Consider the following 26,710-nt stretch of genomic DNA (forward strand, 5'->3'; position numbering starts at 1 on the left):
TAATTCATATAGGGTCACCAGGCAGTGCCAAGCTATTTAAGCTGTGCCTGTGGTGAGGATCTTGGGGCCACATCAAGAAAACATTGCAGTGGTCACTTATCCATCTTCAAATCTAATGTAGTTAGGGTCTTTCCTTGGCCAGAAAAATCGTGATCTACTTTGCCTGTTAGAGGGAATTATTTTTTTTTTTTTAACACAGTTGGGAAGATCTTGCCTTTTCTATAGACCTTTCCTCCTCTCACCACCAGAAGTTCTCTTGATACTGTATAAAAGGTCTGTTAATTGGAAGATGAATCGAGAGCCTCAGCTGGATGATAAAGCAATCAGGCATTGAGAAGAAATACCTTCTCTTTGAACAAAGAGCAAATCATGTCCCTTTAAGGGGCGCCTGGGTGGCTCAGTTGGTTAAGCAACTGCCTTCGGCTCAGGTCATGATCCTGGAGTCCCGGGATCGAGTCCCACGTCAGGCTCCCTGCTCAGCAGGGAGTCTGCTTCTCCCTCTGACCCTCCTCCCTCTCATGCTCTCTGTCTCTCATTCTCTCTCTCACAAATAAATAAAATCTTAAAAAAAAATCATGCCCCTTTAAGAGTGACTGGAAGGAAAAATAACCTAAAATGACAGACCAGAATAATAGTACTTGGAAAAAAGAATCAACTTTCAGAAAGAAGATACATGGAGCAGAAAGCTGAACTTTTATTTTTTAATTTTTTTATTTTTAAAGATTTTATTTATTTATTTGAGAGAGAGAATGAGATAGAGCATGAGAGGGGGGAGGGTCAGAGGGAGAAGCAGACACCCTGCTGAGCAGGGAGCCCGATGTGGGACTCCATCCTGGGACCCCAGGATCATGACCTGAGCTGAAGGCAGTTGCTTAACCAACTGAGCCACCTAGGTGCCCAAAAGCTGAACTTTTAAAGGCATCTCTGTGTGCATCACAAAATTATCTTTTTAATTTAATACTATTACATATAGATCTATATTTCTCTCTATAAAGAAATTCTTGGTCTAAGACTTCCAGCATCCACTAGAAAATGGTTTGCTTATATTAACCGGTTAGTGTGTGGCTATATTAAAAAATGCATCTGTGTTGTGATCTCCACAGGTTAATTTTTTTTCCCCTGTGCCTATTCTGTAAGGTTAAAAAAAATATATGAAATAGTTGTTCAAGGAGAAGTTTGAGATGATAAATGGTTTTAAAGATCTTACTGTTTTTTTCAGCCCACTCTTTCAATGATTTAGTGAAGTGAAAGAGACTCCTCTTGCTCCCAAGAAAATACCTTCAAGAAGAGTATCTATATCTACTGTTTAAGAATTGCTGGTCATTTTTAGTAATGTACGGTTTCATGAATACATATCCTCTGCTGACACTTTAGTAGCAGGCAAGTGATTTGGGCAAACTTACTGGTAGCACAATCAAGAAGGAATCTAAAGCGGGAAAAGCTAAAGCTCATCAGTGATTCATCAAACATTAGTGAAATATTCAGTTAGGTTCTTTATGTGTCAAATTGCCTTTTTCCCCCCTGTTCTTCCTGCTCCATCACGTAAAGAATGATTCCATCTGGTTCTACCCTATTGGTCTTTGAAATAATTTTGAGAACAAAACAATAGAAACGAAATGAACTTGCACATTTCCAAGAAAGGATGACTTCTTGGAATTGGGTATTATGTCTAAGAGGTTCATGAAATGTTGCTCTTGCTAGGTTGCAATTTATTAAAGTAACAAAATAGTATCCCAGTGAAAACACCAAGTACCTTAAGTGTTAAATATAATGTATAGTATTGTCCTACATTATTTGTACTTAAGCTCAGTTCCAAGTTGACCAAATAGAAAGAGATGCCAGATAGTTTGTGTGAGAGATTTAGCTTTAGTGAAAATGTTCTGAAATGGGAAATTCTAGAGATTTGTTGCTTCATTGAATATTGTGTGTGTGTGTGTGTGTGTGTGTTTTAAAGAACATCCAGAGAAGAACTATAGATCTGTATAAATTTTGTTTGTTCAGTTGCATTTGGAGATCCTTTGAGATGTAAAGTTTGAACTAGGAATTTGACATAAATGGATTTACATTCCTTATGACTATGGGCAAGTTTTTTATACCTAGCTTTCTTGTGATGGGATAGCAATAGCACATTTGTTATAGGACTGCTGAGAGAATAAAATGATAATGCAGGTAAAGTTCTGGATACAGGACTTGGTACACAGTAAATACTCAATATATGGTCTCTTATTATTTAAGATACTGTATTATTTGGTATATGCTGAATTTGATGTATCTAAAATTTCTTGTAAAAATTAGAATGGTACTTGTATAAAAGGTGGCATTTATATGTCATCTCCCAAGTGGAGAGGCAGCAGGCCATTTGGAATGAAGTGACAGAAATGAATGAAGCCCATGGGACGCCTGGGTGGCTCAGTCCATTAAGCATCTGCCTTCAGCTCAGGTCCTGATCCCAGGGTCCTGGGATCACGTCCTGCATCAGGCTCCTAGCTCTGTGGGGAGCCCGCTTCTTCCTCTGCCTGCTGATGCCCCTGCTTGTGCTTTCTCTCTCTGTCTGTCAAATAAATAAAATCTCAAAAAAGATCTTTAAAAAAATAGAGATGAAGCAAGTCCAATTTCCCCCTGATTGGTAGAAAATACAGTCTTGGGAGCTTGTGGCTGGAAGATATCAATTGCTAGTCTGGAATTTAAATGGGGAGGAGAAGCAGACCCAGGACAGTGAGTTAGTTGTTCCTGGACCTCTCAGAAGCTTAGGAACCATTTGGTTATTTAAAAAACTTTTGACTGGTTAGTGGATAATGCTCTTAACTCTGTTGCTTCTATAAAATGAGACTCAAGGGGCAAGGTCAAGTTGGAACTTTCAGAAATGTGACCGAGTGTGAACAGTAGTGGGGCTGCAGGTGTAAAGCAGGAGTGAGAGTATCTTACGAGTGATAGGGAAGAATAAAGGATCTAAAATGTGATGACAGGCAGCGTGGATATGAACCTGGCTTCAGTGCATTAAGACCAGCATGTGACTCTCTTGCTCACAAAGCAATGGGAGAAGAGGAGTAGTTTTGAACAAACCCTGTTGTCTCTGGAATAGCCAGTTTTTTCAGTGATACTGTTACACTCTTTCCATTCTAAAAGACCATATACGCCCTTCAACCCTTCCAGGAGTCTAAGAATTTTAAAGAAGAGGTTCTTGACATGCACAGGTCAAGAGACACATGATGTCTGGAAAGAAGAGAATGCCATTTGGCATCTCACCAGGGTGCTCAGGGTTGGTTCTGGTGGTTAGGAATAACAGAAGATGCACCGAGGGAAATCACTCAGACCGTGTGACTCAGGGTGGCATCCCTCTGAGCACCTGTCACCTGATATTGGTCCTTACAGCCCCGTATCCAAAACATAAAGAGCTGAGTTCAGAAATGGATGTAAAAGGTCCTACTTCAAGTCTTTCAGCACAGGGAAACAGCCCAGTGTGGCTTCATGCAGGGTGCCATATAGAAAGCACAAGTGAGAAAAGATAGAATTCCTGTCTTTTGGGAATTTTGGAGTTACCTAAATTAGTTTGTTAATGAGTGTATCCATAAATTGATTAAGTATTTGAGTACTTATTTTCTGCCAGGCAAAATGCTGGATGCTAGGGATCCTATAGTTAAATGAAAACAACGTGGATCTTGATCCTTGTGGTGCTTATAGCCAAGGATGAACACAGCCAGGTTAAACATAAAATGGGCCAGCGTGTATTCAGTATAATAGGGGGAACAGAGGAGGTGATGCGAATAAAACTAAAGAATCAGGAAGAGAGGAGGAGATGATGCCCATAACCAGGTGTGGAAGAGGTGGAGTGAAGTGTAGGAAGAATAGCAAGTGTATGGGCAGGAAGGAACAGACATTCACAGTGCTTGGGGGCCTTATAGGAAGAATTTGAGGGAGGAAAAACTTGTGCATAAGAGACTAGAACAGAGGACATGAGGAGGTGCCATGAGGCTCTCAGATCTAGCACAGGTGAAAATAGGCTAAGAATGTACAGAATGAGGCCAATTCTGGAAGCCAAGTGCAGGACCAGAGCCCATCTTCCCTCTAGCCACCCATGGCTTGCATATAGTACTATAGAAGCCCTTTTACTCAGATCAATTATGACTTCTATTTGGTCAATTGAAACATTTGGTTGAAGCAACAAAAAGTTGCTTTAAAAACAGAAAAGAAATTTTAGAAAATAGAAAAAAAATTAAAATGCTACATAAAATTCTTATTTTAACTAAGACATTGAAATGTGCATCTGTTGGCCAATCCTTTGTTGAATCTAGACCCTATTTAAATATGAATTGACTATTTGGAGTTTCACCTCTACTTTTCTGTGTAAATGATAGTCCTAATGCACTGCTTACAGTTTCTTCAAAGTACAACAAAACCATGGACACTTGTAAAACTATTTAAGGCATGGTTCTTTGGAATTTTACCATGTTTTTTTCCCCCACCTTGTAAAGTTTCCTTTATCTAATATAAAGTCACTTATTCTCATGAGTTGGACTTATCTTTCCAAAGAAGCAGTGGAAGCAACAGATCTCTTTTTTGCACTATTTCATCAATTTATGTTATGCTTATATCATGTGAATACAACCGCCAAGTATGTAGCCTTGAGAATGGGTATATAGATTCCTGGTTAAACATACAACTGAGCTGATGGCAATAGATTGTATAGTGTGGTGGGAAGGAGCTTAGGCAACCAGGGTTCTGGGCACCAAGGACATCACTCATTACAACCGAAAAGGAAATGGAGAGCTTGGGTTAACCCAGCTGTGTGATTGGTTGGTTATCAGCAAGAATGTTTCGATTTTCCTACTGTCTTGGTAAAAGGGAGTTGATGATCAAACACAATTTCTTTTAAATTTGAATTGTAGAGTTTCATAAGTTAACATATAGTTAGCCTATATAAGTATGTTGGGTCTTTCTTAATTTTTTTTTTTAAATTTCTGTAATACCGTGACACATTATTCCAGGCAGCTATTGTTGAAGTATGTGGATATTTATTAATTCAAGTGACTAGTTGTGATTTTGGTCCATAGGGTAGGAAATACCTTAAATTAAATCAGGCAAACACCTATTAGTTAAATACTTATTTGTAAAATATATTTAGATGTGGATTTTCCCTGACTTTGGATATAGATTGTTTTGCATGAGCAACCCTCTGTCAAATTTAGTAACGTGAATTTAAACTATCTTTGTCAGCTCCCTGCTATGTTGTTGTTTTTTTAAAATGTCCATTTCTGAAAGTTTTTGCTGACTGTACTACCATCAGTGCACTATGAGAATGAGGTACTGGGGAAAGAGCAGATAGAATTAAAGATGTAATCTCTGATCTCAGAAGCAATGATATGTTGGGAGATGGTGTGTGTGTTAACAGAATCAGGCTAAGAGGAGTCAAAATCTCAAAGCATGGTTGAGAAAAGGATATACATTTGGATTGGGGTGGTCAGAGAAGCATCACAGAGAAACTGAGGGGTTTTTTCTTTTTAAAGTTTGATACATTGAGAAAATTTTACTTTTGCTATCAAGAGCAGAATTGTATAGTAGTTAAAGCTGGGCTTGAGAACTGTGCAGATAAGGATTCAGATCTTGGCTCCACCACTTAGTACTTATGTACCTGTCTGTGTCACAATTGTTCACCTGTTATATGGGGATGGTGGGATCCATTTCCTATGTTGTGAAGATTAAATGCGTATTCACATATATAGTGCTTAAAGTTTTGAAAGATAATAGATTCCACAAGTGTCAGCTGCTATTATCCTTATTATTATGGTTTAGTCACAGTTACATATGGAAGAGTAGAATCAAGCTTGTATTAGAACCCAAATTCTAGTTTCATCTCTGCCTCTAACAGGTTACCTGATCACAGGAAATGGGCTAACTTTTGAAGTTTATCATTCATTAGATAATGTTTAAAATCCTTTTCAACTCTGATACAAAGCTGATGATGCAAATGAATCCACAATTCAGCAATTGATTTGGGAATAATAAAATGGAGTAGTAAAGACCATGGGCTTACTCCCATCTTATACCCTACATAAAAATCAACTCAAAATGGATCAAAGACTTGAACATAAGATCTGAAACCATAATGCTCTTAGAAGAAAACAGAGGGGATAAGCCCTTTGACATTGGTCTTGGCAATGTGATTTTGGATTTGACACCAAAAATACAAACAACAGCAACAAAAAAATCAAGAAGTGGGACTACATCAGACTAAAAAGCGTTTTTGTACAGCAAAGGAAATCATCAACAAAATAAAAAGGCAACCTACAGAATGAGAGAAAATATTTGCAATTATATATCTGATAAGAGGTTAACATTGAAAATATATAAACTCCTACAACTAAATAGAAAAAAAAATCTGATTAAAAATGAGCAAAGGAACTGAATAGACATTTTTCTGAAGAAGACATACACATGGTCAATAGATACATGAAAAGGTGCTCGACATCACTAATTATTAGGGAAATGCAAATCAAAACTGCAATGAGCTATCACTTTACACCTGTCAGAATGGCTAAAATCAAAAAGACAGAGACAACAAGTGTTGGTGAGGATGTAAAGAAAAGGAACCCTTGTGCACCTATCAGTGGGAATGTAAATTGGTTAGCCACTCTGGAAAAGACCATGAAAATTCCTCAAAAAATTAAAAAGAGCATAGAATCCCACTTTTGGAAATCTATCCAAAGGAATTGAAAATAGGATCTCAAATATCTATACACCCATGTTCATTACAACATTATTCACAGTAACCAAGTTAAGTATTAGTCATTAGATGAGTGAATAAAGAAGATGTGGGGTGTATATATGTATATATACACAGTGAAATATCATTCAACCATGAGAAAGAAGGAAATCTTATTATTTGAGACAACATGGATGGACCTTGAGGGCGTTATGCTAAGTGAAATTAAGTCAGAGAAAAACAAATACCGTGTATTATATTTGGAATCTAACAGCTAAACTTTTAGAAACTGAGATGAGAATGCTGATTACCAGGGCCTGGGGTGGGGGAAATGGGAGATGTTGGTCCAAGAGTTCACACTTCCAGTTAACAAGATGAGTAAGTTGGAATCTAATGTACATTGTGGTGCTTATAGTTAATAATACTTCATTATATATTTGAAAGTTGCTAAGAGTAAATCTTAAATGTTCTCATCACAAAAAAGAAATGGTTATTATATGAAGTGATAAAGGTGTTAGTTAAAGCTATGGTGGTAATAGTTTTGCAGTATGTATGTGTATCAAATTAACACATTTTATACATTAAACTCATGCAGTGTTATATGTCAGTTATATCTCAAAGCTGGAGCAAGGGGTGGTAAAAGACCATGGTCTTAGGAGACTGATAGATACTTATTTGGTGCCTGATTATTTAATTTGCTGTGGGACCACAAGCAGGTAACATAACCTCTTTGATATCATTTACTTCATCTGCTCATCTAAAATGAGGGTAACAATTATACCCAACTTCTAAAGGGTTGCTCACTGATTAAATGAGATGAGACATGCCATCAACCAGCTCAGCATTTGGTACACAGTAAATTCAACACAGTGATGATGATGATGATGATGATGTGTTATGCTGGGTATAGAGCAAGGATTCAGTAGGTTTTGGCCAAATAAATGATTAATAGAGCTTTCCTTTTATTTTATTTTTCTAAGTTAAGTGACTCATAGGAAGCCCTCCTAAGGACATACAGAATTTTATAACTTAATGGAGTGTTTATTTATGGTTTGGATGTATTATATAATCACTTCCCTCTTATTGCAAATCTGCTTGGCTTCTCTCTGCCTAAGTGACATCCGTATCCATATTAAGAAAAATCCTTGCCTGGCTCCAACAGTCTTGCCCACATGTCTATCTAAGATTTATTGATGCCAGCTATTGATCAAGAGCATCGGTGATGGGTTTTTAAGGTAGAAGTTCTCCTCAATTTGTTTGCCACTTTGAAAATTTTCAAGAAAGCTCTACTGAACTTGGGGTTTTAATGGATCTCATCTGTGAATTTGAGCCAGAGATGGATGTCATAAAAAATATATATATATCAAGTAGGAAAGTACAAAATAAGAGGTATACATTAGATGCTCTACTTTATTTCTACTCAGAAAACAGTTTTTACTTTTCCTGTAGTCTGTGTGGTTTCATTCACAGCCTCACATTCTGTGAAACAGATGAGGAGTTGAAAGAATCTCAGATTAAATATCCTTTTCCTAGACATCAGGGTAGTATCTTCTGAAGACGATTGGCTTTTTAAAATCCATACCCTCTAGGAAAATGAATAAAATTTGAACTGTGTTAATTTTAACATAAAATACTTCGGAAATGAAAATATACATCTTTTGGCTCAGGATCTAGAAAGATGAGAAAAATGCATGGATTAGAATGGACTCCATGAGGGCAGAGTTATTTGGTCTTTTTTGTTGACTTTTGGGTTCCCAGAACCTTGGACAGTGCCTGGCATAGAGTAAATCTACAACATAGCCGTGCTGATTAGATTTTTGAACAGAAGTAACTTATTCTGGCATTTGTCTGTGTAAAGGAACCAAAAGAAGGTCAAGGCTTTCATGTGCCTGCCCATGAAGCATTCGCCTTGCTACCTCACCTATGGAAGTAAAATATTTACTTTGATATTTTAGCAGGAGTGTGCACCATTCTTCATAAACCTAGTTGGTGGTAAAAAAATTCATGTTTTTTTTTTTTATTACATCATGAAGTATATAATTCCTCAATACTGTATCAACTCCCGAATCACATGGGGGACTGTGAAAAATTGCCTTCCCATCCCATCTGAATTTTTCATTTAAAAATCAACTCCAATAACGCTCCATCATTTATAAGTTAGAGTCTTTGGAAGTGTTGGTGGCTGTATTTGCATACTTTATCCATGAAGAATGTTTTTAAAGGACTGCAAGTTTATGGCTTGCAGTTACTCCCCACCAGGCTTTGGCTAAAGACCGGTAGGCGCTGGACAGCCGATGTTTCAGCACCAGTCACAGAGGAAAACGTGCATACTGATGGCTTGCCGGCGGTGCACACCCTCATCCTTGCCGCCGACTGATGGATCAGGGGTGGTCCTGTGATGCATCACTGCTTTCCTGCTGTGCCATTGATCTTGTCTGGCCAGTACCGTTCAGTCACGCACTGTGTATATTACCCTTTTCATTGCAAGGGATACTATTTTTTACCCCAGATGTATTTGCTTGGAGGCAATGTAAAATAAAGGGAAAAAGAAACCCCCGATCTGTGTTACAGATGAGAAAAACATTATAACAAATGATGCCTCTTTGCTTTGGTTTAAATATGAATGTTGTAGTTAGTAAAATGTTGCTTCAAAACTGACAACCACGGAGCATAAAAACTATGATTGGGGGGTGGGTGGGAGTGGTTCAGAAATTTAGGAGAGATTTTTTTATTTTAATGGGATGGAGCAATCTACTGCAAAAATGTTTCAAAATAATTAACAGGCAAAATGCAGGAGTAAATTGAAGAGAAATTACTCTTTCTGATATCTTTGGGATGAAGCAAGCATTTATCTAGAGTAGCGCTAGTACAAGTCTGTCAAGGCTTTAAAGAAAATGGCTTGAAAAGACCGTTTGAATTTATTATTAAAACCTGTAATGGAGACAAGGTAATGTACATCAGGCAGCATTTTCAGTGGCAGAGAAATGCGACAGTATTACTCCAGAGGTCCTTGTGGGAGACCAGGACGGCATGATTATTTTCACCATGGTGGGTCAGATTGATATACACCTAGAATTATCCCCTTCGCACCACCCCTAGCCCTCACCCCTCAGGATGGAGGGGGAGGAAGGGAAGAAAGTATATCTGAAAGGTAAAGACATCATCATGGGGACCTCTGGTTCTTGCTGAGTATTTAATTCGCCCATTCTCTCAAAGTGTCTATAGCATAGAGATTCTCTTGGAGACTTGGCTGTCAGTAGAGATCTGGAAGAATAAATATCTGAATGTTGAGGGCTGGACAGAGGGATGCAACTTTAAAAGATTCCCCAAGGGAAGAGCCAACATTGAGAGAAATAGTGGATATGGATGAGGTGGACAATAACTAGCAACTGTCAAGGGTGGAAGTTCTTCCAGCAAGTGTGTTGATCTCTCTTGACCTTATAAGTAAAAAACAAATGTGAAACTTTTTTTTTTAATCATCAAATGTAAATGATATATAAGGGGATGTTGGTAGGTGGCAAAATCCAAGAAGGCACATTGTCTTGTGTTAACACATTAACTTTGTTGTTTTTGTAAGTTCCACTCCTAGTAGAACTGTGAGAGTTTTATGTACGGGGAGCCCTTGTTCTTCCAAAGACCTTTCTTAAGGACCCCATGACCCTTCTCAATTGCTTTGCTCTGAAAATTAGAAGTTACCTTCCTTTGACAAGTGACCTGTATTCTGCTTGTCTCCTGCTTATCAAGTATTTGATCAGCTATCCTCAAAGCCTTATCAAAAATTCCATAGATATTTAGCCACTATATTCCTTTGTACTCAGTTTTTATCATTATCCCATCAGCATATTGCAAATAATCCATATGGGTTATCTATACAGTACCCTATTAACCTATATTATTATAGATAGCCCATGTATATTATACGCCGACATGGATACATTATTCACACACATTTTCACCCACTCTTTCCTTTTCTCGAGTAATTATTATAACTATTCTGATTCTCTTCTGTTATCTAGATTAGGTTCAACACTCAGTTATTGGGTACCTGCAATGTGCCAGAAGCTCAGTTCAGCTCTGAGGATTAAAAATAAGGCCCCTGCCTTCAGGGAGCTTTGGACAGTGGGGCAAACGGAGGTGTAAATACAGTGTTTTATTTCTTCCCTAATAAAATTAGGCAAGGGACAAGGGTTACACAAATGGAGCAACAGTTAATTTTATTTCAGGCTGGTCATGAAAAGGTAGCAAGAGAAAGTTGAGTTGGCATTAGAGACTCAGTAAGTGCTCACTGCAAGGGTGAGTTTGCAAGGTGTTTTGGGCAGAGGGAACGATGTCAGCAAAGGCGCTTGGTGGGAATGAAGTGCTTAGGAGACAGAGACTGGTGACTTTGGTATAACAGCTCTGCTCCTGGATAGGTGTGTGGCCACCAACAGGATATTTTGCTTTGTTGAGGCTTCTTCCTTCACTAGCAAAATAACAAATCATTTAAAATAATTAAAGTATATACTGTAAGCGTAGGTGTTAGCTCATTTTTAAGAAGTTGGGGCATGAGTGGAGAGAGCCTGTGGCAAAAGACGGGGCCAGTCCGGCAGCCAGGGAGCACCAGTGTGCCATGCTAGGGTGTTCTGAACCAACTCGATAGTTAAGGGTGAGCCTGCGGAGATTTGCAAGTTGAGAGAGCTTCTACCCTCCTATAAGGTGTTGTTAATCACTTTGTCAGGAAAAGTTAAATACTAAATTATCAGGCCTATATCATAAAAGGAAATTATGAAGCCAAGAATGTTGGATGCAGGAGCAGAAGGAAATGAATGGTAATATTTCTGGTATTTTTTTTTTTTTTTTGGTAAATATATTCAGGAAAACCAAGGCTGAGACAAAGGTGCAATCTTACTTTAGAGTAGTCAAGGATTATTGCTGCCAAAAACTCACTGCCCTTGAAACTATTGGCTTAATCTCAAAGGATGAAAACTTCTGCAAGTGGTAGAAGGAGCTCTTTGATCAGCAGAGTACATCAAGCCTTTTATGGATGTAATCCCCACAATGTTCAGTAAAAGCTTTGAGTCCTCAAAGAGCCTGTGACTATTATCTAAACTTGATGGAGGTAAGTGCAGGAAACAGAAACATAAAAAATACCAGATGAGATATACAAAAATACGGTGAAGAGTAAAGTGCTCTGTTCGGGGAGATAATGATGTAAAGGAATAAAATGCAATCTTCTTCAGTTAATGTGGTTTGTAAAAATAACAGTGCAGGAAGGCAGCTTAAGGGAGGGAGAAAAACAAAAACAGCCTGTAAGACCGCCACGAGAAAGCAGAGCAAAATGGGGTACACTTTTTATAAGAATCCAGTTTACTCAGAAGCAAGACTTACGAAGTAAGAAGTGTGCTATATTTAGAATTTGTGAGGTGGAAATCAGAAAATAGGTTTCTATATTAAACTCCACCCACCCCTCCTTTCTGAGCAGGAGAACTAACATTTGTTTAGAAAATGGCTTCTGTGTTTCAGCCAGGGGACCAAGGGCTAATAAGCGGCAAAAAATCATTTTTAGACACCTCAGTAAACTGGTGACTTACAGTATCAGTGGGATGCAACGCTAGTGTTGTGTTCTCACAACTCTGCTGGTTTATACTGCAAGCCTGCCGGTGGGGGGCAGGGGGCTCTGCCCTACTTGTCTCACGTCGGTGCCCCGGGTGGAGGCTTCGTGGTTACCTGGAGCATGTTCTTCTCAGGGTCGTCAGAAGCTCCGAGGCAGACAAAGTACAAACCTCTTCAGGCATAGGCTTAGAAAGCTACACTACCTTCCATTCACATTTCATGCCAGTCACATGACCAAGTCTAACATCAAAGGCGAAAGGTGGGATTCTTCTCCTGTGAATGTCGGGGAAAGGAAGGGAATGTTTGCTCAATAGTAACCTACTTTCTCCCTTAGCCTCTCGGTGCCTCTATTTCCATACCTGTACAATGGGTACAATGATAGTAACCTTAGTTGTGGGGATCTTGTGTATAAAATCATACATAAGTGTTCTCAACAAACAGTAACATTTTTATCCTCTCCTTGACCATCTCATGCTCATACCCAGCACATCTGTCTGTGGGTTCTCTCCTGCCCTCCCCACTACCCTGGGAGCATTACCACAGCATTATCCATCACATCAACAGAACCGCCCACTGGAGATGCTCTTGTCAGTCCTTGCTTGTTCTCTCTGCTAGGTGTATCTGGCAAAGCTCCCTAGAAGCTTCATTTCTCTTATTTCTGCATTCCCTGTAAGACCTGAAGTTGTTACACCTGTTTTGAAAGTTCTCCTGACTTCCTACCTCCTTCCTGTTTGTGTTTCTTTTAATTCTGTCTGCATATTCAGTTCCTCCTGCCCTCTGAGACTCCCTTCCTCCTCACATGTTGACTAGAACGTATCTACTTAAGAGCTTTTTTTTCCCTCCTTTTTCTGATTCTCTGACAATGATGGTTGGAAGAAATCAGTGAAAGCTTTTTAAGCCTCTTAAAATAAGGTGTTTATAAAATTTTTAACTGATGCTTTCTGGTTTGTCATAAATTAGAACCAGAATATTTATAAATGTTGTGTCCCCGATGTTTGGCAGAAAATAAAATTGTGTCACTTTTGGGTACTCAGAGTAAGAGCCCGTTGGGTTTACGAGAGATGCCATGTCTAGACCTCAGGGCTGTCATCTATTTGGCAACATGGTTTGAATTTCCCCATTTTATAGAGAGATTTTCAGCTGCAGAAGGAAAAAAGATTTTCAACCCTTTACACCTTTGGGGCAAATGAACTAACTGAAAATTGTCAAGCATATCCAATTACTGAATTATGAAAGTATTCTGTTGATATTGTACTCTCTCTGGATTGCATGTGATGAGGAGTTGAGTCTGCTTCCCTCCTCCTATGGGAAAATTGTAATGATCCTGAACAAGATCTGATTTCAGTAGCGGTCCATGTGTCCCAAGGAGGACTGCTCATTAAGAATAACCTCAGCGCACAGGGGCATCTTTGCTTCATTTGATTTTTTAGGTGAGGTGAAGATTCCCTGTTACATTTACCACTTCCACTTTCTTCTCTGTCCTCCTCCTCTCCTACTACCAAGTACCCATTGACCCACTTCTCAATTTCTTCTTTGTTATCATGGGTTTGGTAGCCAGCATTCAGGGTGACAAGGATAAGCAAGCAATGTTGTTGACGTTCTCCAAGAGTTTACAAGCTGAATGGAGACTCCTAATGCTCTGATGAACTTACCACACAAGCCGTTGGTCATGGTCACCCTGCAGGTTCAGTAATTGGATAGAGGAAGAAGAATAGGAGGCCTTGGTAAGCTTTCCAGCCTGATTAGTAAGGAAATTGGTTCTGTTGCTGGTGTCCCAGGGAATGATGACGACAGTCACCATTTATTGGATTCCTTTTCATGGAATCCTCTTGTTAACACGGTGAGGTAAATGTCACTTTCCCCAATAATCAGATAGGAAAGTGAGGCCCAGAGACGTTAAAAAAAATATTAAGAGGGTATTGCAATTAAGTGACAACAGCTAAGAATTGAAATTACATATGTTAGACTTTGAGGGCATATTTGAGGGGATATTAATTTTATTGCCTTTTGTAAGACCTACAAATACGTAGATTTTATAAATGTGTAGATTTTGAAATAGGTTTTTGATAAATTAGGGAAAAAACCCCAGAGCAGTAGTAATAAGGGTCTAAATTGCATTGGCAATAGAAAAGAGGGCTGAATGTGAATTATACTGTTAAAAGCCATCATCAGGATTTGGCCAATTGTTAGTTCTAATCATAGAAAGGGAAGAGGGTGAATTTCCTAGTGATGCCTACAAATTAAATGCTGAGAAAATAGAAATGCCATGAATAGGACTGTCCCAATTAGAAGGAGGAGGTACTTTGAGCATAAGGTAGAGGGGGCAAAAACAAGGTAGATTTTGGGCCTATGCAATGAGGAGTTTGATATTCACACAGAGTACCAATAAGAAAGCAATAGGAAAAATAGGACGTGGATTTAAGTGGGAAGAGGAGTGGAGAGATCTAGAGAGATCCACTACAGATGCTTATTAAAGTGACTCAAATAGACATAATCACTTTGGAGAGGGCTGAGACAAAAGGCAAACAACATACATTGTAGTGTAAGGTGAGGACAACAGAGCTATGTGCAGTTTCAAGCATCCACTGAGGGTCTTGGAACATATCACCCATGGGTAAGGGGAGACTATTGTAGCTTAAAAAAAAACTAAAACAAATTTGCTATCTCCCATTTCCTTGGGCTGGAACCTGGCGTATATTACCTGGGTTCTCTGCTAAGTATTGCTTAAGGTTGAACTCAAAGTATCAGCTGTCTGTGTTCTTATCTAGGGGCAATACAGGGAAAGATCCACTTCTAAACTCCCTCCTGTTGGCATAATTTATTTCCTTGTGGTTGTATGATTGACTTCTGCAACATCTTGTTAGCTGTTGGACAGTGACCATTTTAACTCCTAGAAGATGCACTCAGATCTTTGCCATATGACTTCCTTTGTAAGACCTCTCACAACCTGGTAACTTACTTTTATTTGGGTTCCAGCAGAATTTCTTTTAGGTTTTGAGCTGCTTCTATCTGGAAAAAACAAGTTTCTTTTAAGAGCTCACCTGATTAGGTGAGGCCCACCCAAGATAAACTTGCCTTTGATTAACTCAAAGTCCCCTGATTGGGCGGGGTAGAGGGTGATTCTTAATGACATCTATGAGATCCCTCTTTGTCATATAACATAACCTAATCATGGGAGTGAAATCTATCATGTCAATGTCCTGCCCAGGATTAAGAGGAATGAATTCTATATCCACCAGGTGTGGAAATCTTGGGGGCCATCTCAGAAGTCTCCTTACCACACTGGTAGAGAGAAGAGTCTAGCAGAGCATTTTAGGTTTTGATACACTACTGAGTACCAGGAGGTGTAGATGTGAGAAAGAAAGTCCCTTGTTGCTAGAAGTTAACATTCTAATGGCGGAGACAGAGCTTACAAAGGAGAAGTTTGGGATGATGAAATGGTGACTAATTTTGAATGTTCTAGATAGATGGGAGGATGGTGATGGATCAAAAAGAGATGTTGGATTTAGGCATTAGGCTATTTATCATGCTCTGGGCAAGATGGTGGGAGCTAGAATCAGGTCTGGAGTGGCAGAAGAATGAATGATCGTGAACAAGTAATAGGTGTATGTGTAGCCGAGTCTTAAAATGTTTATCAATGAGGGGAAAGAAAGAAGAGATTTTAACAGAGAGTTAACGAAGTAGAGGACCATTCATCAGTTTTAGGTTTTAGAACAGTTGAGACCTTGGGATGTTTATAGAGGTGGGGAAAGAATCAGCAGTAAGGAGAAAACATGATGTCTTTCCTCCCCATTTAAATACTACCAGCACATTAGGAAACTTTAGACTGACAGATCTTTTCCTTCTCTCATTAGTAGTTCCCATAGTTAACCATTATGGAGCACTTATTGTATGCCCGGCCTTATTTTGGAAGCATTTGGCAAGTACTGACTCATCTAATTTTTACCACCATCATGGGTGGTAGGTTCTATCTCCTCTTCATCTCAGGAAACTGAGGCACTTAAAGACTAATTACTTGTCCAAGGTCAATGAGCTTGACAAACTCGGGAAGCTTGGCTCTGGAGACCACACTCTTAACCACTGCACCACTGCAAGCACTCTTCTGCATGAGTCTGTCAGTCTGTATTTGTACGGGGTCTTGTGACACCCTGGCATTGTTACTGCTGTCTGGGGAAGCTTTCTACATGCTGCATATGGATTTCCCAGCCAGACAGTAAGCCCCTCAAAGGCACAGAACATGACTCTACACTGCCTTGCCTTCCTCGTGGCATTTTGAATGTAATAGATGCCAATAAATATGTATTGATTTGATTTAAGCTAGGATCCTATCATTTACTTCCTCATTTCCTTTAATCTCTATTGATTATAAAATTAATGAGGTGGTGTGTAATTTGGATTTAACTACTTAGCCTGTAACTATAATTTTATGACTTTGAACATCATGATAAATCTGTGACCTCTTTTGAGGACTTTCTTGCTTTATTAAATAGATCTCACCTAATTAAAAAAAAAGGAATGAATATATTGTAGTTCTGAGAACTATTTTCAGTAAGAGAAAAGATGATTCCCTGTTGGCTTCTTGGATTGTGTTTGAATCTGAGTGATGGAGCCATGGAGTGGGATGTTACTGAGCCTTGGAGAGGAGGCTCATTCATCTTTGGCAGAGATCTTGAGATTATTTTATCCTCTTTCTAGTATTTTCTGCTGGTAAGGAATTAAAAGAGTTGCTTTTCTTTTTTTTTTCTTTTTAAGATTTCTTTATTTGAGAGAGAGAGAACGAGAGACAGAGAGCAGGAGAGGGAGGAGGGTCAGAGGGAGGAGAAGCAGACTCCCTGCCGAGCAGGGAGCCCGATGCGGGACTCGATCCCGGGACTCCAGGATCATGACCTGAGCCGAAGGCAGACGCTTAACCATCTGAGCCACCCAGGCGCCCTAAAGAGTTGCTTTTCGATTAGTGCCAGCCACTATTCGTAATTGAGTTTAATGGCCATGTTTATCTCCGTGCTCGGCCCTGGATTCACCTCTACTGCAGGACAATATTTTCCATCCCCTGGTGTATGTGGGTGCTTCAGATAGCTGATAGCTATCTGATAAAGATGTGGGAAGATCACTCTGACTTTATCCATGTGCTTCTGCCATACAGGCAGGCAAATTCAGCGAGGTGACTTCGTCCTGGCCCACCTACATCTGAGAACGTCCTCTAATTTGCCCCTTGCCTATTACAAAATATTTGCTCTGATGTTAGAGGGAAGACAGGATTAAAATTGCTTTTTGATTTATTTATGAATGTGGAAGGTGATTACTAATGAAAACTTCAGAACCTGTGGATCATTTATTTTTGATCACCTAGATGCACTGCAAATAAAGAAAAACAAACCTCACTGCTAGAGATGACACTAACCAGGGAAGTTGGATTTTACAGCATTTTTCTTTTTTTCTTCTTTTGGAATGGTACATGGAAAGTTACTTCTCTGTGTTCTTCTTCAAAACAGTTGTACATGAAGTAAGCATGAAGATATTTATCTCCGGACTCTGCAGCTACATTTGACCAACAAAGAGAAAAAGACTGCTTGTATTTCATTTTTCTCCCATGTATTTGGGGCATATTTGTGCTTGAATGTTGTGCACGTGCAGATGGACAGATGTGAGTGTGTACGTGTTAGTGCATCAGAGAGCGAGAGATTATGACTGACTTGAAACCAGTTTCAGGATGTAGAAGGTTAAAGATGGCCAGATGGAAGAGCGATGGGTTTCTAACTTGAGCTTTGCAAGCTCTTCAGGAAATACTTTTTGTTTCCCTTTGTTCTCTTTGTGAAACAGTATTTATCTCCCTGCATCTGAAAGCTTTGAGATTCCTGCAGATTCATTTTCTAGTATTTTCAAGACGTGTTTTCCAATATCAGCCAGTCTTTTCCCCAGTGTGTCCTGTATTGAGAGACTAATGATTAGGAGCACTGACCTTCCGTTCAAATCTTGGCTTACAGCTGTGTGACTTTGGCCAAGTAGCTTAGCCTCGCTGTGCTTCAATGTTCTCATCAGTAAGATAGGAACATAAAATAGTAATTCTGCTTCTAGGGTTATTATAGGATTAAAGGAGTTACTGTTTTCAAAGTGTTGAGAATAGAAGCCTGGTATATAAAAGGGACCATACAAGTATGGGCTGTTACTGGCTATAGTTAGGTTATAAACATTATTACAATAAGAGGAAAAAGCAGGGAGGAGTATAACATGAGTGGTTACATCATCAGTTTAGTATCTATTTTACGTTTTGGAAAGAATGAGGGGGAAAGGATGGGGGAAATGATTTTCTGATGATATTAGGGAAATCTCACTTAAAAGAGAATATAGATAATCACTTACACGAAGTTAAGTATGGGCTTTAATTTTCTCACCTTGCCCATGAAAACCCACACAAGTGTGGGACTTCAGATACGCGGATGGTCAGCCCGCGTTGCTTATCTGCACCAGCACTGGTAGGAGGAGGCAGGGGTAACCAGCTCTGATAACTTTGGATTAATATTTGCACCATTTCCTTAAAGACCGGAGGCCTGTGTTATATAATACATAAGAAATCACAAAAGTTGGATCTTAATCTTTAGGGATTATCAGGTGGAAACATATTCCTAAACACCTAGATTAGGCTGTTCTGGTAACACATCATTTCTATGAAGTCCATAATATCTCATACTTAAAATCTGAGAAAAAACACTAATTTTCCTATTTTCTTTGGGTGAGCATAATAAGCCTGCTTTAGACAGTCTGATATGAGAGAGTTGGCACTGTTCCTCATGCTCTGTGTTTAATTAGATGTATTGGTGATGATGTTTTATGTCATAGGCAGATATCCCAAAACAGAAAGTTTAACTGTAAAGGAATTTATTGGTTTGGATCATTGAAAGTATGGGCTTCAGGATAGGTTGATTCAGCACCTCTATGAAGTCACCATGAACCTCGGTTCTCTATGTCTCTGCTCTGCCACCTATGGTGTTTGCCTCATTTCAGGCTGGCTTGTCTCCTAGTCGTGGGATGCCTGTTGGGGGCAACATGAGGCTACGTGTTCTCTTGTGTGTGTATAGGGGAATAAGAACTCTTACCACACTTTATTCTGTTCTAAGATTTCTCCTTTAGAGTAAAGATGAGGTGTTATAATGACACTACCTGAGGAGTGTACATAAATGATTTTAGTGGTAGATCTCATTCCAGGAGACAAAAGAGGGCATCACACAGTTTTTGTATGAAAAATTGGGCTGGGTCTGCTGGGATTGAGAGTCCTGATGTAGATTCTTATAAGCCATGTTGAGGAATTTGGATTGTATCCTTAGCATGATGGAAAAGTTTCAATATGTTGAGTTACATGATGGGATTAGGATTTTCATTGAAAAAAAAAAAAAAAAAGGCATCCAGGCTGCTGTTTGGGGAAAAGACAAGAGGTGAAGACTAGTGTGTTCTGGAGATGTGAATCCTCTCTGTTATGAGATGAAAGCCATTTCTATGTCTAACACCTCACCAGGGAAAGACATGCCAGTTTCAATCTTAGTTATTGCAGTTGTCTTTTAAATTGCCCTTGAGTTTATGCAAATCACCATTGATTGTCCTTCAACAATAGCAACAACAAAAAATTAGAATGTTATAAAGAAATATTGATTCTTTTAGATATTTAAAATGTGATAAGATGTGAGAAGAGCTTCAAAAACCTTAGGACAGTCAGGAAGGGAGTAGTTTTAGGGGAGGTGTTCTGTATGGGGTCAGGCAGACATCTTATCTGCACACTGCTTAACCCCATGCATCGCAGTGCTGGCTTACAAAATTGATTCTTTTGCAAAACCGCCCAGAGTTAACAGATCTATTGTCTGTTTTCTCCTCGTACGTCAGACTTCCGCATGTACATCATTGGGATATTTTCACACTACCAGTGTTTGGACTCTGGGACATACAATAAAGAATGAGAACTACAGGAAACCAGAAAACTTGTTGTATTTGGGCTCTCAAGTCAAAGAAATATGATACCACCTAGAAGCAAGGTTAAGAGGCTGAGATTTCATGGGCAGGACTGATAATTGGTCAGAAATTTTAATATGCAGAAGCTTTTAAGGTGTCAAATAGGTCCTTGTGCTGCCTAAAAACTCTCCAGCAACGCCTGTTAGTGCACCCTTTAAAATGGATCTGTGATCTCTTACCTTATTTCTCCTAAGTCACTCCAGGCTGGAAGTACCTTATCAATAAGGTGTTCTGCCACCGCCTCTGAACTCCTCGCTCTGCTTCCTCTGGGATTCTCACCCCTGTGGTGAACAAGAGTGGTGCTGCCCTGGTTCTCAGGGGGGGAATAATTTAACAGAATGCCCTCCAATTCTAGTTATTCAACCTTAATAGTTTGTTTGGTGCTAGCTCCCAAATAAGCAAAACATCGCAAATTGATATTAATAGGAAAAGAGAGGAAGTTAAGTTGAAAAAACCAGATTTTTCTGGACTCTGTACTTTATGATAATAGTGCTTTGATAGTAATAAAAAACACTGTGCATTAATTATACTGGAAAATAAAGAAATACTATAACTCCTCTATAGGAATAAATAGAATATCTAATATAGAAATGAAATAGTGCTTTATTACATAATTACATATATTTGTATCATGATTTTCTCCTTAAGCGGAAACATTTCCAGTTCACAGGATGAAATTGAATGTCACTATTTAATAGTGTTTTGCAAAAATAATTAAAATTTCTAGGTTTCACCATCTGAAGCTGTCTGAAAACATCTATGCTACTGGAATTGAATCCACTTATGCTAAAATGTTTATTGATTCAACTCAACTTCAGTCAATAAGTGAGTGAATCTAGGAGCCAGAAGCAGCCTTTTCGAGGATGGGATTCAGAATCCAGAGAGAGAATGAGGCTAGATACAGTAAATCAGTGAAACCAGACCAGACCTGGCAGCTAAACAGTAGAAGTAGAGCAAAACAGAATGTGGAGTTAAAGCAGCAAAAGTCAAAAGCCATAAAGCAAAGATAGATGGAGGTGGTAGAAACAAATGGGTCCCAAACCACCAAGCAATATTTCCTAAATGCCGATGAAGGAAAGCAGTTTTTCTAGCCATCTCATCAAAACTGTCATTGGTCAAAGCTTTATTCTCCCTTTGGAAAAAAAAAAAAAGGGAGGGGAGCCAGGGAGAGGTAGAAATCTTAGTTCTTTATGGAGGTAATTGTGATGGCAGGAGAGCAGGAAATAGAGAAGAGGAAGATAGAGCTTCCAAAGCCAGAGGTTCAAGAAGAGAGATGGTGGCGATAAAGTGTAGGGTGAGGGGATGAATCCTGATGTGGAAAGCAGGGCATTGTAAGACAACTTGGAAACAAAGAGGTATTAAAGCACATGGTCCCCAGGGGCGCCTGGGTGGCTCAGTTGGTAAAGCGTCTGCCTTCTGCTCAGGTCATGATCCCAGGGTCCTGGGATGGAGTTCCGCATCAGGCTCCCTTGCTCAGCAGGGAGCCTCCTTCTCCCTCTACCTGCCACTCCCCCTGCTTGTGCGTGCTCTCTCTCTCTGTGTCAAATAAATAAATAAAATCTTTAAAGCATATGTTCCCCTCAGTAGCCTTTTCAATATATGTGTTTGACCATATGCAAATTCAAATGCAACCAGTGACAGTAGTTTAAAAAAAAAAATTATAACCCGACAGACCAGTAGTTAAGACACTTAAATGCCAAGATCCTCCATAAGAAATGTTTTTTAAAAAGTCAACCAGATGAAGTGGGCAATGAATGTGGATGGGCAATTATAGAACAGAAAAATTCAAATGACCAGTATAAAAGGGATTAATCTCAGAATTGCTAAGTAAAATAACAAGATTTTTATTTTTTTTTAAAGATTTTATTTATTTATTAGAGAGAGCCCAAGAGGGGGTAGGGTCAGAGGGAGAAGCAGAATCCCTGCTGAGCAGAGAGCCCGACGTGGGACTCGATCCCGGGACTCTGGGATCATGACCTGAGCCGAAGGCAGTCGCTTAATCAACTGAGCCACCCAGGCACCCAAATAACAAGGTTTTTACCCACAAATTGGGCAAAACTAAAAAATATATAGCACATTAGTTAGAATGCAGAGAAATATTGAGGGCGGTACACATTGCTTAGCAGTTTGGCCATATTATTTTGCATTAAAATATACCTTTGAGGAACGCCTGGGTGGCTCAGTCAGTTAAGCGGCTGCCTTCACCTCAGGTCATGATCCCAGGATCCTGGGATCGAGTCCCGCATCGGGTTCCTTGCTCAGCAGGGAGCCTGCTTCTCCCTCTGCCTGCAGTTCTCCCTGCTTGTACTCTCGCTCACTCTCTCTCGCCTGTGCTCTTTCTCTCTAGCAAATAAATAAAATCTTTAAATATATATATATATCTTTGACACAACAGTCTAATCTTTATAAATTTATTCTGTATGAAAAATTACAAGATTATTCATTGCAACATTGTCCATAATGGCAAAAATTTGAAACAAAACGAATTTTGATCAATAGGAGCTGAGTTGAATAGACTATGATATGTCTATACTATAGATTATTATGAGATTAAAGATGAGAATATATATTTGATGTGGAGGTTTGCACATGATATAAAATTAGCAAAGCAAGTTACAAGTAATGTCTAAAGCATGATGCCTTTTTTTTGGTAACAAAATAAAGCCTTTTTATTTGTGATTATGGGTATATAGTTAGGCATGGTGTAAAACAACATATCAGACTGGAAGTTAATATTGAAAGTGGTCTAAGAAGAAAGAATAAAAGCCAAAACAAAACAAAACAAAACAAAACAAAACGAGATCAGAATTCTCTAAACCACTTGATCCCAAACCTTTAGATCTATACATTTCCAAGGATTAAGAAGGTAATACAACAGACTTTTGAGATTGGTAGTGGAATTATGGGTGGTTTTAATTATCTTCTGTTACTTACTTTTTTATCTTTGTTTAATAAAATGGCATGAAATCTATAATTGGAAAAAATGAAATTTATTTCAGAACTAAGGGAAAAAATGTTATTGCTATTATCTCTATCTTACGCATAGGAAAGCTGACCCTCACTGATAACTGTACCTCTCCTGGGCTCCAGATAGTACACAGTGGAGATATGATTAGGTTTCACCAAAATTACAGAAATTTATAGACCAATATGGAAAGACAATTACAAGTAAGAAATCAGAGAAGGAACAATTTCAGCAGAAAGAATATTGAAGGAAAAAACAAACCACAAATGTGCTAATGGAACTGTCTGCCACCAGAAAAGCCCACCTTCAGACCACAGCTGAGAATTAACTCAAGTTAGAAACAAGGTGGTCTTTCACATGAAAAAGTGCTCAATATCGCTCAGCATCAGGGAAATCCAAATCAAAACCTCAATGAGATACCACCTCACACCAGTCAGAATGGCTAAAATTAACCAGTCAGGAAACGACAGATGTTGGCAGGGATGCGGAGAAAGGGGAACCCTCCTACACTGTTGGTGGGAATGCAAACTGGTGCAGCCACTCTGGAAAACTGTATGGAGGTTCCTCAAAAAGTTGAAAATAGAGCTACCCTATGATCCAGCAATTGCACTACTGGGTATTTACCCCAAAGATACAAAAGTAGGGATCCGAAGGGGTACGTGCACCCCGATGTTTATAGCAGCAATGTCCACAATAGCCAAACTGTGGAAAGAGCCAAGATGTCCATCGACAGATGAATGGATAAAGAAGAGGTGATATATATATACAATGGAATATTATGCAGCCATCAAAAGGAATGAGATCTTGCCATTTGCAACGACGTGGATGGAACTGGAGGGTATTATGTTGAGTGAAATAAGTCAAAAAGAGAAAGACATGTATCATATGATCTCACTGATATGAGGAATTCTTAATCGCAGGAAACAAACTGAGTGTTGTTGGAGTGGGGGTGGGGTGGAGGGATGGGGGGACTGGGTGATAGACACTGGGGAGGGTATGTGCTCTGGTAAGCGCTGTGAATTGTGCAAGACTGTTGAATCTCAGATCTGTACCTCTGAAACAAATAATGCAATATATGTTAAGAAAAAAAAAAAGAGGAAGAAGAAGGTAGCGGGAGGGGAAGAATGAAGCGGGGGAAATCGGAGGGGTAGACGAACCATGAGAGACGATGGACTCTGAAAAACAAACAGGGTTCTAGAGGACGGGTTAGCCTGGTGGTGGGTATTGAGGAGAGCACATTCTGCATGGAGCACTGGGTGTTATACACAAACAATGAATCATGGAACACTTCATTTAAAACTAATGTTGTAATGTATGGGGATTAACATAAGAATAAAAAAAAAAGTAAAAAAAAAAAAGGTGGTCTTTGATGACCTTCATCTATAACAGAGTGAAAAAATTTCAGGAATGTAAAAACCAAAGATTGTATTTGGGGGCTCAAAGTGGTGGTGGAGGAGGAGGGGTGGGGCACAGAGGCTGTGCTGTTTCTTGCCCCCGGTTCACCTTTGGCAAATTAGAAAAGGCAGTGAATAAGGAAAGTTTGCATTATGGCTGAGACAAGACGAGGATCTGAGCTAATGATGATGGAGAGGGGACTGTTCATAGCACTTGCTAAACTGAGTGCTTCTTCATAGTTATTAAATCATTTAACCCTCACAACAATTTGATGAGGTAGGCACCATTAGCTCCACTGTGCACATGAGGAAATGGTGTGGAGCAAAATGTACTAACTTGTTTAAGAAGACCTGGCTGGTAAGGGGGAATGTGAGATTTGCAGTTGGGCTGCTTGACTCTGGGGCACGTGATCTAAAGGGCTATGCTCTGTTGTTGCTGGGTAAGAAGTGACCATGAAAACCATGCAGACCATTTGGGACTCATCCTTTCCATTGGGACTAAAGAAGACAGAATTAATTTTCTTCTAAGACCTTGTAGTTATAGGGGCACCTGGGCGGCTCACTTTGTTAAGCCCCCGACTCTTGATTTTTGCTCAGGTCAAGATCTCAGGGTTGTCAGATCGAGCCCTTAGTCGGGCTCCACATTCAGCATGGAGTCTGCTTCTCTTTCTGTCTCCCTTGGCCTCTCCCCCCACTTGAGCACTCTCTCCCTAATAAATAAATATATCTTACAAAAAAGACCTTGTAGTTGTATATGTTTTCAGAGCTGTTCTTGTGTGTATACCAACCTAAAGATGTACAGATATGGATTTTCACTGTTTTACAAAATTTAGATGACCATATGCTGTATGCTCAGCAGCTTACTCTCTCAAACTTGGTCTATCACAGACCACTTTCTCTGTCAGTAGATGTAGATCTTCTTCAGTATTTTTAACTACTGTGTAGTATTCCATCACATGCAATTGCTGATGGAGTTACTTCTTGTTCATTATATTGCTGGACTAAGCAAATGGAAATGAAGAAGGAATTCATTTCTGCCTCTAACTCTACCCCCTGCCAGAAAAGGAGGAGGGCTAATTAGCTGACTTTTAATTAACTCTAGGAAGAGTTGAAAATTATTGAGGTTCAATACCATTTAGGAGAAGTAAGAAATATAACCTGATAACTGTGCTAATCATCTGTGAGATAAGTATGTGTATATATTTAATACAGAATATATATTAATATAACATGACATTACATAAAATACATATAATTTTATAACCTAATATGCTAATAGTTTAATATATATTTAAAACAAAAAGTCTTCTCTTGAAGACTTCTTGCTTTCTGATTTGTGCAGTTTTGCTTTATTTAAGGTGAGATAGAGGAGGGTTTTGGGTGCATTCTGTCACCAGAATGCTGTTTTGTCTTTCAGCTAAGATCACAAAATGTAGTGATTAATTTAATGCACACAGGTTAGCAGGCTTTTATAATATTAATTGCAACAAGAGGCCCATTTGTGCCCCATAAAATTACCTGCCTGCTTTATTTATTGAACAAATGTACATCTTAGGCACTCACCATCCTTTGTAGATGATGCTGGTGTATTTGAAACTCTGAGGGACTCACATGGGAGTTCATAAAATACTCCGCAGATTTTGGTGATGTTTGAGACCTTGTGGAAGGAGACTAACATGGAGATGAAGTCAACTTCACAGACCTCTGGGATCCATTACAGCCCGAGATGCTCTTAACACATAATTAGCCAGCGCTGTTAATCACGTTTAACAGGTGTTGAGAAATGAACTGAGACAAGGTTTCTGCTGTGACCACTTTCTTCTCTGCTTTGGTTAGGTGAGCTAATGCCATCGGAGCCCGCTCCCATCTCTTGCACACACTCGGAAATGTCAGTCGGCATTGTATTTTCTCCATGTTGTCATCACTCTCTTGATCGGAAAATGGTGACATTCACAATAAAAAACTTTTTTTTATTGTGGGCAGGCTTTTAAGACCTGCCCAGAACAGTACCTGGCATATAACAATCTTTCAATAACAGTCGCATCTGTCTGAAAGTCCCCA

At 39.2% G+C, this 26,710-nt stretch overlaps 1 protein-coding gene across 4 annotated transcripts in view; it reads left to right on the forward strand.

The window, feature by feature from the left end:
• The window catches only part of FHIT (fragile histidine triad diadenosine triphosphatase), a 1,481,620-nt gene that overhangs the window by 745,514 nt on the left and 709,396 nt on the right, over nucleotides 1–26,710 (forward strand). The window lies entirely within an intron of this gene.

Source organism: Mirounga leonina, unplaced genomic scaffold, assembly GCF_011800145.1.
Source record: "Mirounga leonina isolate KUSES-001 unplaced genomic scaffold, KU_Mleo_1.0 Mir_94, whole genome shotgun sequence".
Classification (NCBI taxonomy): domain Eukaryota; kingdom Metazoa; phylum Chordata; class Mammalia; order Carnivora; family Phocidae; genus Mirounga; species Mirounga leonina.